The 14604-nt window shown below is 40.8% G+C and overlaps 1 protein-coding gene across 7 annotated transcripts in view; it reads left to right on the top strand.

Moving 5' to 3' along the window:
- The window catches only part of DIS3L2 (DIS3 like 3'-5' exoribonuclease 2), a 361340-nt gene that overhangs the window by 35727 nt on the left and 311009 nt on the right, over positions 1-14604 (top strand). The window lies entirely within an intron of this gene.

Below are 14604 nucleotides of genomic sequence, written 5' to 3' on the forward strand. Positions count from 1 at the left end.
CATCAATTCTTTGGCGCTCAGGTCTCAGAAATAGGATCCCACAAACTGTGTGTCATGGCCAAAAGAAAAAAAAAAAAAGGAAATCTGCTGCCATTTGAATGTATTCCCTTCTGTGTAGTGTACCATTTTCCTTTGCTTGTTTTAGATTTTGTCCGTATCTTTGGTTTTTAGCAGTTTGATTATGATGAGTCTATATGTAGTTTTCTTTGAAGTTTTCCTTTTTGGAGTTCATTGAGCTTCTGAAAGAGATGGGAATACTAGACCACCTGATCTACCTCTTGAGAAATCTGTATGCAGGTCAGGAAGCAACAGTTAGAACTGGACATGGAACAACAGGCTGGTTCCAAATAGGGAAAGGAGTATGTCAAGGCTGTATATTGTCACCCTGCTTATTTAACTTCTATGCAGAGTATATCATGAGAAACGCTGGGCTGGAAGAAGCACAAGCTGGAATCAAGATTGCCGGGAGAAATATCAATAACCTCAGATATGCAGATGACACCACCCTTATGGCAGAAAGTGAAGAAGAACTAAAGAGCCTCTTGATGAAAGTGAAAGAGGAGAGTGAAAAAGTTGGCTTAAAGCTCAACATTCAGAAAACGAAGATCAGGGCATCTGGTCCCATCACTTCATGGCAAATAAATGGGGAGACAGTGGAAACAGTGTCAGACTTTATTTTGGGGGGCTCCAAAATCACTGCCGATGGTGGGTGCAGCCATGAAATTAAAAGACGCTTTCTCCTTGGAAGGAAAGTTATGACCAATCTAGACAGCATACTAAAAAGCAGAGACATTACTTTGCCAACAAAGGTCTGTCTAGTCAAGGCTATGGTTTTTCCAGTGGTCATGTATGGATGTGAGAGTTGGACTATAAAGAAAGCTGAGTGCCGAAGAATTGATGCCTTTGAAGTATGGTGTTGGAGAAGACTCTTGAGAGTCCCTTGGACTGCAAGGAGATCCAACCAGTCCATCCTAAAGGTGATCAGTCCTGGGTGTTCACTGGAAGGACTGATGTTGAAGCTGAAACTCCAATACTTTGGCCACCTGATGTGAAGAGCTGACTCATTTGAAAAGACCCTGACCTAGATAGCATATTGAAAAGCAGAGACATTACTTTGCCAACAAAGGTCTGTCTAGTCAAGGCTATGGTTTTTCCAGTGGTCATGTATGGATGTGAGAGTTGGACTGTGAAGAAAGCTGAGTGCCGAAAAATTGATGCTTTTGAACTGTGGTGTTGGAGAAGACTCTTGAGAGTCCCTTGGACTGCAAGGAGATCCAACCAGTCCATTCTGAAGGAGATCAGTCTTGGGATTTCTTTGGAAGGAATGGTGCTAAAGCTGAAATTCCAGTACTTTGGCCACCTCATGTGAAGAGTTGACTCACTGGAAAAGACTCTGACGCTGGGAGGGATTGGGGGCAGGAGGAGAAGGGGACGACAGAGGATGAGATGGCTGGATGGCATCACCGACTCGATGGACGTGAGTCTGAGTGAACTCCGGGAGTTGGTGATGGACAGGGAGGCCTGGTGTGCTGCGATTCATGGGGTTGCGAAGAGTTGGACACGACTGAGTGACTGAACTGAACTGAACTGATGCTGGGAAAGATTGAGGGCAGGAGGAGAAGGGGACGACAGAGGATGAGATGGTTGGATGGCATCACTGACTCGATAGACATGAGTTTGTGTAAACTCCGGGAGTTGGTGATGGACAGGGAGGCCTGGCGTGCTGTGGTCCATGGGGTTGCAAAGAGTCAGACATGACTGAGTGACTGAACTGAACTGAGCTTCTTGAATCTATATATTTATGTCTTTTACACCAAATCTGGGATGTTTTGGTCAACATTTATTCTAGTTTTTTGGACTCATTCTCCATCTTTTGAAACTCCCAAGTACCTGCATGTTTGGTCTTTTAACATTATCCCTTAAGTCCATAAGACTCTGTTCATCTCTTTGTTCAATTTTTTTCCTCTATTTTTCAGATTGTATAATATGTATTAGTAAATTTAAGCTCATTGATTTTTTAATTATTATCTCTGTTTTGCTATTAAGATTATCCACTGAATTTTTAGTCTCAGCTATTGTATTTTTCTGTTTTAAAATTTCCATTTTTAAAGTAAATTTTATTTCTCTGTTGAGATTTTTCTATCATTTTATTCATTCACATGTCTTTTCCTTTACCTCAGAAAGCATAGTATTCATGGCTGGCTTAAAGTCCTTGTCTTTAATTCTAACCTCTGTGTCATTTGGAGATTGGCATGTATTAATCTTTTTCAGTTTAGAATAGGTCAGATTTTCTGGGCTCCTTATATGCTTTTTGATGTGGTTACCATGGGCTTCATCTATGATGACTTATAACTATACCTACTTGTTTTAAACTGACAGTCATATTAGTTCAGACACATTCTAAAAGATCTTCTATTTTTACTCCTCTCCCCCATATTTCATGTTTTTAATGTTTTAAACATTAAACATTTTAATGTTTATCCTTTGCTGTTTATTATAGTTATGCGTGCGTGCTAAGTCGCTTCAGTGGTGTCTAACTCTTTGCAACCCTATGGACGGTAGCCCTCCAGGCTCCTCTGTCCATGATTCTCCAGGCAAGAATACTGGAGTGGGTTGCCATGTCTTCCTCCAGGGGATCCTCCCAACCCAGGGATTGAACCCATGACTCTTACACCTCCTCCATTGGCAGGTGAATTCTTTACCACTAGCACCATCTGGGAAGCTCTATTATAGTTGCTTTAAAATATTTTTATAAATATTTTAAGCTCTAAGTTATAGTTGCTTTAAAATATTTTTGTCTTTTAATCTTCATAACACTTTATTTAAGTGGTTGATATCAGCCCTTACAATTAGTTTGCCTTTCCTAGTGGGATTTTCCTTTTCCTGTAAATTGTTACTTCTTGTTATAGCCTTTTCTTTTTTACTTAGAAAAGACCCTTTAATATTTATTTTAGGGTAGGTTTAGTATTGGTGAACTCTTTTAGTTTTTAATTGTCTTGAAGTTCAGTTTTAAATGATAATCTTGCTGGGTAGAGTATCCTAGGTTCCAGGTTTTTCCCTTTCAGCACTTTGAAGGTATCAGGTCATTCCCTTTTGGCCTTGCAAAGTTTCTGCAGAAAAATCAGCAGATAGCCTTATAGGGATTCCCTTGTACATGACTCTTTTTCTCTTGCTGCCTTTAGGATTCTCTCTTTATCTTAAGTCTTGCTGTTTTAATTATGACACAGCTTGGTATGAGTCTACTTAGGTTCAACTTGTTTGGGTCCTTCCGTGCTTTCTGTACCTTCTTCAGGTTTGGAAAGTTTTCAGCTGTAATTTCATCAAGTACGTTTTTGACCCTGTTCTCTCTCTTTTCATTTTCTGGGACCTGTATAGTGTGAATATTGGTATTGGTATGCTTGGTGTTATTTCAGAGATCTCTTAAATTGTTCTCATTTCTTAAAGATTTTTTTTTTTTTGCTGGTCTTGTTGGGTGATTTCCATTATTCTGTCTTCCAGATCACCTGTACATTCTTTTGTTTCACTGAGTCTGCTACTCATTCCTTATAGTGTGATTTTCCTTTCAGTTATTGTATTCTTTATTTCTCACTACTTCTTTTTTATATTTTCTACTTCCTTTAAAAAGAAGTCACTGTTTGTCTATTCTTTTCCCTAATTCAGCTAGTATTTTTATTTACTAACGCTTTGAATTCTTTAGTTGGTAAATTGTTTATTTCTGTTTCATTATTTATTTATTTATTTTTAGGTGTGTTCACTTGCTCTTTTAGTTGAGAGCGTTTCCTCTGTATTTTTATTTTGCTTAACTTTTTCTATCTCTATGCATTTAGGTGAAATGGCTACCTATTGAGATTTTAAAATGTGACAGCGTTCCTGTACAGTCTCTGTTTACTAAGTGCCTTCAGTGGGAGAGCTGGATTTATTGTTAACAGGAGTCAACACCTTTCCCTGGGGTGTGCTGTCACCTTGGTAGGAGGTGGAGCTGGGTGGAGCCAGCTGTAAGGGCTTTCCCCTCTGTTCGGTAACCATTACTTCCTTATTGGGGGTGGGGTTGGATCTCAAGTTGATGAAGCAGAAGTCCTGGAGGTTCTGATCCAAGTGGCTCTGCTCCCTTTAAGTGTGTCTCCCCTCTCCCAGCACTGGCTCCCTTGCCCCAGAGGGGGTCATTGCTGGAGCAAGAAGGGCCTGTGTGGTCTCTGAACTCATGACAGGGCACAGGCTGTGGTGAGCTGGCTGCCGTCACAGATCAGAACTATCCCTATGTGCTGCCCATGTAAATGCCAGCAATGTCTGCCTTTGCCTTGCTGAGGGACACCACCCTGGTGTTACAGAGTCACCTCTGTGTCTCACAGCCAAACTCTCTTCCCACTTGTGGTAGCCTTCGCTCCTGTGTAGAGCTGCAAGGTGAATACGTGTGCCTCTGCTATTCACTTAGCTCAGGCTTAGGCACGTGCCAGTGCAGTTGTGGGAAACTTGGCAGCCACTGGAGCAGTCTTCAATCTGCCTTCTCCACCCTGCTTAGGATGCAAGCCAGCACTTGTGCACTCCTTGCGAGTGGAATCCAGGTGTCCTGCAGCTCTTCTGTTAGTCCAAATAGCTGTCCAACCAGCCAAGGAAACTTGTCTTCTCTGGCTTGGACCCCAGGACTGGGGCACCCTATATGGCTCGAAACACTCACTCCCCAGGGTGAATATCTGCCTGTCTATTCTCCCTTTTCCTCTGAATCCCTTCCCAGTGGCACAAGTCCTGACCTGATTGCTTCTCTTACCTTCCTACTCAAATCTGTGTGGATCTTTTTTACAGCCTCGGTTGTACAGGAGTCTTTCTGCCAGTTTCCAGTTAGTTTTCAGTGAGAATTGTTCCTCATGTAGATGTATCTTTGATGCGTTTGTCAGGGGGAGGTGGGTTCCATATCTTCCTCCTTTGCCATCTTGACTGATTCCCTCCCCACTTGCCCCTATTTGGTTTTAAGCTTTTCCAGCTTTGATGCCAAGCATGGGCTCTTCTGACTTATTTGTTTTCATCAGGAATTCACATGGTGTGATATTGAGAAAGTCTTTAGTAAAGGATTATTTTGCTGAAAGTTTAACTTTCATTTTAGATTCAAAGTATTTGTTAACAAAAGAAACCATTTGTTGTACAAAAACATTTTCAATTTTTTTATAGATTATTGAGTTAATTTCAATATATGGGCATTAAAAGAAAAGAAATAGAAGCAATAGAGAGAAGTAATAGTGTGTACATCACCAAATTGGGACAGCAACCTACATCTAAACTTGAACAGTGCTGGGAATTTCCATGTTAACAGCAACCTGGAGTTTCAGTTGGAAAGGGGTCCTAGGAGGTGTGTCCACCCCATGGGCGAGACTTCAGATTGCAGCTTTGAGGGCTCTTGCTTATAATTCCAGGCCACAGAGTGGTATCATCATCAGTTTGCACTGCACATAAAAATAGCTGCTTTTCTTTAGCTTTTATAATGCTATTTGTTTCACCTTGTGAATCAGAAGATTTTGTTAGACCCCAGAGGGTTAGCCAGGCCCCCAGGGGCTTAAGCAATTCCAAGACCCATTCCCTTTCTTATCTTGGACTTGCTGGTAACAATTGATGTGTTTGCAAGTAGGCACATAGTCCAGGCAAGGTCCAGGCAAGCTCAGAAGTTGGTCAGAGGCCTGCTGCCCTACTTCTGAAGTCTGAACAAGACTACCTCTTCCTAACAAAGATGAGACCTAGAAGATAGATGCATTAGGGTTTTAAAGAAACAAAACTGCTAGGACATGGATATTGGAGGATATTTATTATGAGGATTGGCTCATGCAGTTATGAAGGCTGAGAAGGCCCATGATCTGCTCTCTGCAAGCTAGAGACCTAGGAAAGCAGGTGGAGTATTTCAGCCTGAGATGAAGGACTGAGAACCAGCGGGGCTGAAGGCAAGAGAAAACCAGGATCCCAGCTCAAGTAATCAGACTGGAAGGGTCAAATTCTTCCTTTCTCTGCCTTTTCATTTCACTCAGGCACTCAACTTAGTATGATCCCTCCCCCTCATTTGGGAGGGTGAACTGCTTTACTGAGTCCATCAATTCGAATGCTAATTTCATCCGGAAACACTTTCACAGATGGACTCGGAAGTAATGTTTAGCCAAATTTCTGGGCACCCTAGGATCCAGTGAAATTGACAGATAAAATTAACCATTACAGTAGGTTAGATTAAAGAGTTGCATTGAAGAACCCTGAAGAGTTTTGCAAATGCTGTGCCTTCAATGTATTTTGTATTTTTAGGTGAAACATGGATTAAAAAAAAAGAGATTAGTGGTTGAGAGACCTGTTAAACTGTTGTCATCTTTAGGCTTAGGCTACAACCTGAATTCACACAGTGCTAATCAAGTTGCAACGGAAGGAATCTGTTTAGGATACATTTTGAAGACTGAATAGACAAAATTTGGTAATAGAATATTCTTAATGGAGAGAAAGAAATTAGATGACTACTGTTTGCTGCCTAGAGATGATAATGATGTCATTAATCTGGATGCAGTAGAAGGCTGAAAATCTGGTTTGAAGACAATAATAACTTGAATTAGAAACATGTTGCATTCAAAGTGCTTGCCAATATTCAGCAGGAAGTTGGAAAGTTCAAGAACTGTAGAGAGAGGGGTTGGAGATGTAGATTTAAAACTTTTTAACAGAGAAGTGAGATGAGACTTAATAGAATGTTGCAAATGGTAGAAACTGAAGAGGTACAACAAAGAAGAGGAGTCAACAACAAAATCTGAGAACTGCAGAGAGAGAAGAGTGAAGAGACTGCTGTGTCCTGGATGTCAGTGGAGAAGAATGTGTAGTTCAAGGGGCTGATCAGTGGCTCCTGTTCTAGGCAGGGCCTGGAAGAGGAGTGAGACTGTACCATTGTTTTAGTGATGAGGATTTTCCTCCCTCAGAATTATGAAAGCCTTATTTCATTGTAGAGGTGAAGACAGAAGTCATATTCCAAGGGGGATTACAGAGTATGTCATGGGGAAATGGAGCTTATGAGTCTTGACCATATTTTCAAACTTTGGCGGAGATGAGAGTGAGAGAAATGGAATGGTAGCTGGTAGCTTGAAGTGTGCAGAATGAGAGCAGGGCCAGTCTTTTAATTCGAATGTATTCTGTTGGGGAGGCTGCTGTGAGAGAAAAATGAGTATGACGAAGTTCTAGAGTAGATAGATAAAAATTGGGTGAAGAACGCACATTAAGGAGGATGGGTTTTAAATCTGTAGGGATGTTTCTTCCTCTCATACAGGATGAGAGGATAGGATAGATGAAATCATAAGACAGCTTTTGTCAGCAAGAAAGAAGAGTGAGTCCGTATAGGTGTGAATTGGGAATTGAAGATATTGACTATGAATGAGAGAGTTAAGTGTCAGGTCGATACTTCCACTTCCAGTTATAGCATAGAAAATAATTTGAAACCGATCTTTCTTCTGAGAACTAGAAAAGCTCACTACTACCCTCCCTTCATCAACAAAGGAAAAAAAAACACGACACTGAAAGGTATTTGAAAGGTCATAAATGAACATCTAGGAGAGAATAAAAGCTTATGTTTTGGATTGTTTGCCTCCTACAGATGTTTACTAATTTTTTTGGAGGGATCAACTGAAAGACTTAGAAGCTGAGAAGCTGAGTAGTGCATATGATAATCCCTTAAGGCCAGAGTGATAAGGATTAAAATTTAGGCCCTGCTCATGTGGGAAGCGTCTATCTACAATGCGGGAGACCTGGGTTCAATCCCTGGGTCGGAAGATCCCCTGGAGAAGGAAATGGCAATCCACTCCAGTACTATTGCCTGGAAAATCCCATGGACAGAGGAGCCTGGTTGGCTACAGTTCACGGGGTCGCAAAGAGTTGGACACGACGGAGAGACTTCACTTTCACTTTCTTTCACGTGGGAATCTGCCTGCAATGCAGGGAGACCCAGGTTCAGTCCTGGGTTGGGAAGATCCCCTGGAGAAGGGAATGGCAACCCACTCCAGTATTCTTGCCTGGAGAATCCCATGGACAGAGGAACCTGGAGGGCTGCAGTCTATGGGGTTGTAAAGAGTTGGATGTGACTGAAGTGACTTAGCACAACAGAAGATTAGATAGAGCTGGAGAGAGAATTAATGAATTGGAGAATTACTGAAGTGATTGAGGGAGACATCAAAACATTGAGAAGGTCAAAAGTATGTGATTGGAGTCCCAAATGAGGGGTTGAGAGAGAATGGGACAGAAATGATACCCAAGGAGATTTATTTGCTGGAAGCTTTCTATTGGGTTGACTGAAAAGTTCATTTGGGTTTTTCCATAACTTCAGCCAACCCTGCATAACTGTTGAAACTTATCAAGCAGTAGATTCTCAAAACCTTACTAACACCAAGCAGAATAAAAGTAAGTTCATACCTTGGTTTATTGTAGTAAACCTATAGATAACCAAAGACAAAAAAAAAAAAAAAAAAAATTCAAAAGGCACCAGAGATGGGGAGAAGGAATAGAGTATATTTTCAAAGAACCAACAAGTAGACTAATGGCTAACTTTTCAACAGACACAGTGGAAGCCAGAATGCAATGGAATGGCTGACAATCTGGAATTTTAAAACCTGCAATAATGTCCTATAAAAATAAAGATGAAATACAGATAATTCAGAATTTAGTTTTTCAGTTGTACTAGCCACTCTTTAAAATGCTCGGAAGATGTATGTGGCTAGAGGCTATTGTATTGGGCAGCACAAATAATGAAAATTTCCATCATTTCAGGAAGGATAGCAGACTGCTATTGGTATTAAAAAGATCATGAGGATATTTTAACATCCATCACCACCCCCACCCCCCCCACCCCCCCCCCCACCCCGAAGGAAAAAGGAACCTTTAAGTGAAATTGACAAATGCCTAAAAAATGCAAATTAACAAAACTGATCTAAAAAGAAATTTAAAAATTGAAACTATTTAAAGTTAAATTTTTGGGATGTCTTTGTCTGCTTATAGTATCGGGGAATACTGTCTCCATAAAATTAATTGGGGAAATATTTCCCCTATTTTTTAGAAGAATTGGAAAAGGATTGGTATTATGTTTTTTTTCACTGTGAAGGTTCCTGGACTTTTTTAATTGAAAGATTTAAAATCACCAGTTTAATTTCTTTATTTTTTACATGTCTATTTAAAATTTCTGTTTCTTAAGTCGGCTTCAGTAATTTGTGTTTTTCTAGGAATATATGCATTTCACCTAAGTTGTCTAGTTGGCATAAATTTGCTCATTGAGTCCCTTATAATTGTTTTCATTTCTATAAAGTTAGTAGACCTGTCCCTTCTTTCATTCCTGTTTTGTGGTCAACCTATGGAGGTGGAACGGACCCCTTCCCAATTAGTAGGGTGCCTGTATTGATTGCACTCCATACATCAAGAAAGTTTGAGAGAAAATGTACTACTTACCCAGGAGACTCCTGGGCAAAGCAGGTCAGGTATAAGCATGTCTGGCCTGGCTTGAGCCAGGTGGAAGGAGTGAGATACGCCTTTATAGTGGTTAGGGGACTGGAGATTCAAAGGTCCCATGTGCAGGCTGGGCATTTTGAAATTTGAATTTCCCCCTTGTGCCAAAAAAGGTGAGGATCAATGGATTTTCTTACCAACCTGTCCAGGAGGGGTCAAAGGGGAAGGGGGAGATGAGGCTTAAGATGAGTTAGTGGTCATACATGAAAAAAATGGAGCCATATTCTTTATTACAAATCCTGAATTTGAGTTAATTTTCTTTCATTTTTGTTTTTTTCTTCAGATTGGCTAATCTTGATTGATCTGTTTTTCCATGTCTACCTATTATTTCTTCTGTTAGCTCAAATCTGCTCTTGAGCTCTTCAAGTGAAATTTTCATTTCAGTTATTCTGTCTTTCAACTTGCAATTTACATTTAGTTCTTTTTAAAAAATAATTTGTATGTCTTTATGGATATTTTTGTTTGATGAATCATTGTCATCATGCTTTCCTTTAAAGACATCTTCTTTTAGTTCTTTGAGCATATATATAATATATATTATATTATATATATAATATATATATATATATATATATATACACACATATATAATAGCTGCTTTGAAGTCTTTGTTGACTGAATCTAAAAATCTAGACTCACTTAGAGATAATTTTTATTGAAACTATCCCCTGCCCCAGTGTATGGATCACACTTTCCTGGTTTTTTTTTTTTTTTTTTTTCTTTTTTGCATATCTTATAATTTTTTGTTGAAATCTGGACATTTTTGATAATATATTCTTCATTCTGATTCCTTTTCCTTCAGAGTTGAAGGTGGATGCTCTTTTGTTTAGTGGCTTGCATGGACTAATTCTATAGAGTCTGTTTTCTCCTGTAGTACGTAGCCACGCATGTGTCTGTTCAGTTCTTTCTTTCTTGTTTTTTTTAAGCATGACTGTCTGGTAGTTGCCTCGGAGTCAGCATGTCTTAGCAGTCAGCTTATGATTAGTTAGAAGTTATGTTTTAACTCCTTGCAACAATAAGGCCCCCATCCTGTGTCAGTGGTCCTGACCAGACTTGGGAAATGTATTCAAAATTGAGGCATTATATGGCTGTGCCCTGGCTTTTGCTTTCTGTATTTGCAAGGCTCACATTCATCCAGGGATGAGCGCTCTAGGGCCCACTCATTTGTCTCCTGCATGTTTACAGTCTTTCCTGCACATAGGAGGAAAAAGTAGATTCTTAACAAGGCACCCATTGGTTGTCTTGTTGCCTGATTCTCCCTGTTAAATTTTTGGTTAGTCTATTGGTCTGGTACTTGCCCTAACTAGTATTGCAATCTCAGACTAGCTGTGATATTGGCCTTCCCTGTTTTTTTGCACCTTGAATCACTATTGATTTTGAAAATGCCCATGGACATGGAATTCTTCTTGTTCTGCTCTAAACAAATTTAGTTCCTATGGCTGTGGGCTTGCTGCCTTAGTAGGACTTCCACGTCAAGGAACTGGGAGTAGGTGTAGGATGGTGGGAGCTCCAGCCTAAACCACCACACATTCTCACTGTTGTTACTGAGATTCAGTAGATTTTCTTGAATAAACACTTCTCAATTTGTTGTAGCCTTTGGTTAGCATCTAGACCCTTAAAATGGTTGGTTTTGATGATTTTGTCCATATTTATTGTTGGGGGTATATAATATTTGTCAGACTCTTCATTCAGCCATCCTGGGAGATTCTTCTCCCTGCCTTCTCTGTGTTTCTCTGACTCATTTTTAAACATTTATATTTTATTTAAATCTTAGTTCAGAATATGTTATGAAGTAGGGATTTACTGGCTATTTATAAAAAATAATATTAAGTAGTGTTTTAGCATTACTTAACTATTTTAGTGAAAGTGAAAGTCTCTCAGCTGTGTCCCGACTCGTTGCGGGTCACATGGACTATATAGTCTACGGAATTCTCCAGGGCAGAATACTAGAGTGGGCAGCCTTTCCCTTCTCCAGGGGATCTTCCCAACCCGGGGATCAAACCCAGGTCTCCTGCCTTGCAGGCAGATTCTTTACCAGCTGAGCCACCAGGGAAGCCCAAGAATACTGGAGTGGGTAGCCTATCCCTTCTCCATTGGATCTTCCTGACCCAGAAATTGAACTGGGGTCTCCTGCATTGCAGGCGGATTTTTTACCAGCTAAGCTACCAGGGAAGGCCTTAATTATTTTATGTGTTTCCTAATTATTTGTAATGTTAATTTTCTATTTTTAAATGTGATGCTTATTATAATCCTATCTCTTTTTTTCTTTATTCCTTGAATTATATCCTCTTCATGTGTTTTTATGATCTCTCGCTTTCCATTGGCTCCATCTTAGCTTCTGAATAGGCTCAACCTTTCTTTCTTTAAACCTCTCATGACTTTATCTCCTTGAGTTTCTTTCCTTCACTACCCAGATTCATAACTTTCTTCTGTTCTTGCTACTCATAAGGCTGATGGAGACGCAGGGCTAAGGCAGGTGCGATACTCTGGGCACAAACACTTCAGGAGGCACTTCCTCTCGGAGTCCTGCAAGCATGGAGTTGGCACTTGTGTGACTTTGCCTTTATGAATATTGTATCCTACATACCTTGCTTGCCTCTCCCTAGTCCTGGTCCTGCTACTCACATTTCTCTCTAGTATATATTCATTTTAACCTGGTTTTTGTCCCAGATAGTCTTCATTTATTCAAAATTTTGAGCACTTACTCTGTACTGAACATTGGGTCTCAAGCCATCACTTCTTTCACCCAAATGCTTTCTTCATTTTCACTTTCTCAAGTCTAGTGCTTTTGCTTCCTCATTCCTACTTTTTTGTACCACGTAGCACTCTTGCCCAGTACTGCGTGTTCATCCTCATCCCAGCCCAACTTTTCAGAATGTGTAGCTATTTCCATGGCAAAACACCCTCTCTAGGAGCTGGTGGGCGGTTGGGCGGTGTATCGGTGGCATGTGTTCTGGAAGCTGGTGAGGATCAGAGAGTAACCTGTGCTTGCAGTGTGCTTGTGCTTTCAGGATAGGAGCATGCAGGTCTTCTGCAGGGGTAATGGGCTTCACGGTCATATCACTGGGAAGGGAAGAGTGCTTGTTTGTCCACCTGCTGCTCAGTGTCTTATATTTTCGGAATCTTTCCATCTGCTTTCAGTACTTTGAAACCCAAAAGCAGACTTTGACTCTCTGCTCTGCTCAGCCGGTCTGGCTTATTCTTGCCAATGGGCTTTGCTGGTTTTTCCCATTCTTTGCTGACTTGTTTTTAGCATGGTTTCCCTGAATGACCCTGTTTTGCTTGGTGTTCTCACTGCTTGTTCATGAAAACAAAACTCGTCCAGTCATTTAAGGAATGATTATTGGGCACCTGTTCTGTCCTGGATACTATGGGAGCCAGTGGGGTTTACAGTAATGAACCCAACCAAACATTTCATATCTTCCTGAGCTAGAGAGAAAAGTTAGGTGCATATCACACCAACTGAGATATTTGCTGTGGAAAAAAGTTACAAAGGCAGCTTGCCTGTGGACTTTTGAGTTGAGATCTCTGTACCTCCATCTCACTGGACTGGCAGTACCTCCCTTGAATTTTGACCTCTTGCCTACATCTAGACTTGATAGGAAGTACCCCATTTTCAATTCTATCTCTTGTTTTTGAATTGTCTTTCTTCTGCTTGCAGCTTGCTCCAACCCCTCGCCCCACCCTAAGGCTACCATTTGTTTTCGTACCCTGGTGCAAACCCTGGTCATGAACCTGTCTTCCTTTGAAAGTTATTTTTCTCTTGTTTTCTTATCGTCAGACTATACTGGTTTTTCCCCACTATATCTTTACTAGCTTCTTTTACATAGCTTTTACTATGTTTTCTACTTCTTCCTCTTTGCATTTCCTAAGAGTTGCCCTAACCCAGATTTTGTCCTAGGCCCTCTTCTGTATCAGCTTACCCTTTTGGGGCAGTCTCTTCCATTCTAGAAAACTTTGGCATACCGTCTTTGTGCAAATGGCAGGCTAATTTATCTCTCTAAGTGATGCTCCAGTTTTCAAGTTTTTGAGGTAGAAGTGTGTAGTTCCATGTGTAGAGTGTAAGTAGAGGTATGTAGTGCCACATAGAGGGATGTAATACTTCACGTCGTTTATATCTCCCAGTCTCCTTACTTGAAATCTCACCCAACTGCCACCTCCTTGCTCTCTTTCAGATACGCCTAGTTGCCAAGTGGTGCTAGGCTGGCCTGTGTAAGACCATGTTCACAGTCTCTTTGTTTCCATGTCTACAGCTGCAGCTCTAGTTCAGGCCTTCCTGTCCTCTTACCAGTCTGTTCTGGTTCTTTCCTAAGGTGCAGCTGCAGCCAGTCTCTCTGGACTCCAGATGACTCTCATTGCTCTGCCAGGTTAATCTTTCTTGAAACACAACTTTGATCTGTTGTTCTTCTCTTCCGTTCATTCACGCTTCAGAAACTTCCCTACTGCCTTTGAAAATGGGGCTGGTTTTCTAGACCTTCCACCTTGTTTTGTTTTCCTTGCCACTGCCTCCCTTCATATAGGCTGGACTCTGTCCAAATGGAATTAACGTTGCAAGAAGCTCCCTGTGTTTTTCTGTTTGTGTGTCCGTATTTCCCCCCCGCTTTTGCAGCAGCATGCATTTCTCACATTCTCAGCTCTTAAAATCTTTCCTGGAGCTCTCTCGGATTTCTGGACCTGGAGGTACTCTTCTTCCATCATACATACATATACCCATACTTTAAGAAAATAAAGTGCTTATCACTCCCCACCTGTATTACTTGTTATTTTAATATGATTTTTAAGTCTCCTTAACTTTTGTATCCCTCCTTGTGCCTAGCATAGTGCCTTGTGGAAACAGTTGTTGAATGAAGGAGTGGGTGAGCACATTTCTGAATAAAGCCAATGGGACAGCCTGGACTCTGGAAGGTGCCATTCCCTCTGCCTTGGTGCTTGTCTCAGACCATCTGTTTCTCTCCCTTCTTGAAACTTTTCGACTTTATCTCTGATTCTCTTCATGTATCTGAGTGGTACATGTACACTGAGTGGTTTGTTACTCTTGGTCTCTGTTGCTTGTTTCCTGAGTTAGTATTGATTTCGACTTAAAGAAGAATGACATCATTTTGGTGAAGGATATGT

This window comes from Bos indicus, chromosome 2 (genome assembly GCF_029378745.1).
Source record: "Bos indicus isolate NIAB-ARS_2022 breed Sahiwal x Tharparkar chromosome 2, NIAB-ARS_B.indTharparkar_mat_pri_1.0, whole genome shotgun sequence".
Lineage (NCBI taxonomy): Eukaryota > Metazoa > Chordata > Mammalia > Artiodactyla > Bovidae > Bos > Bos indicus.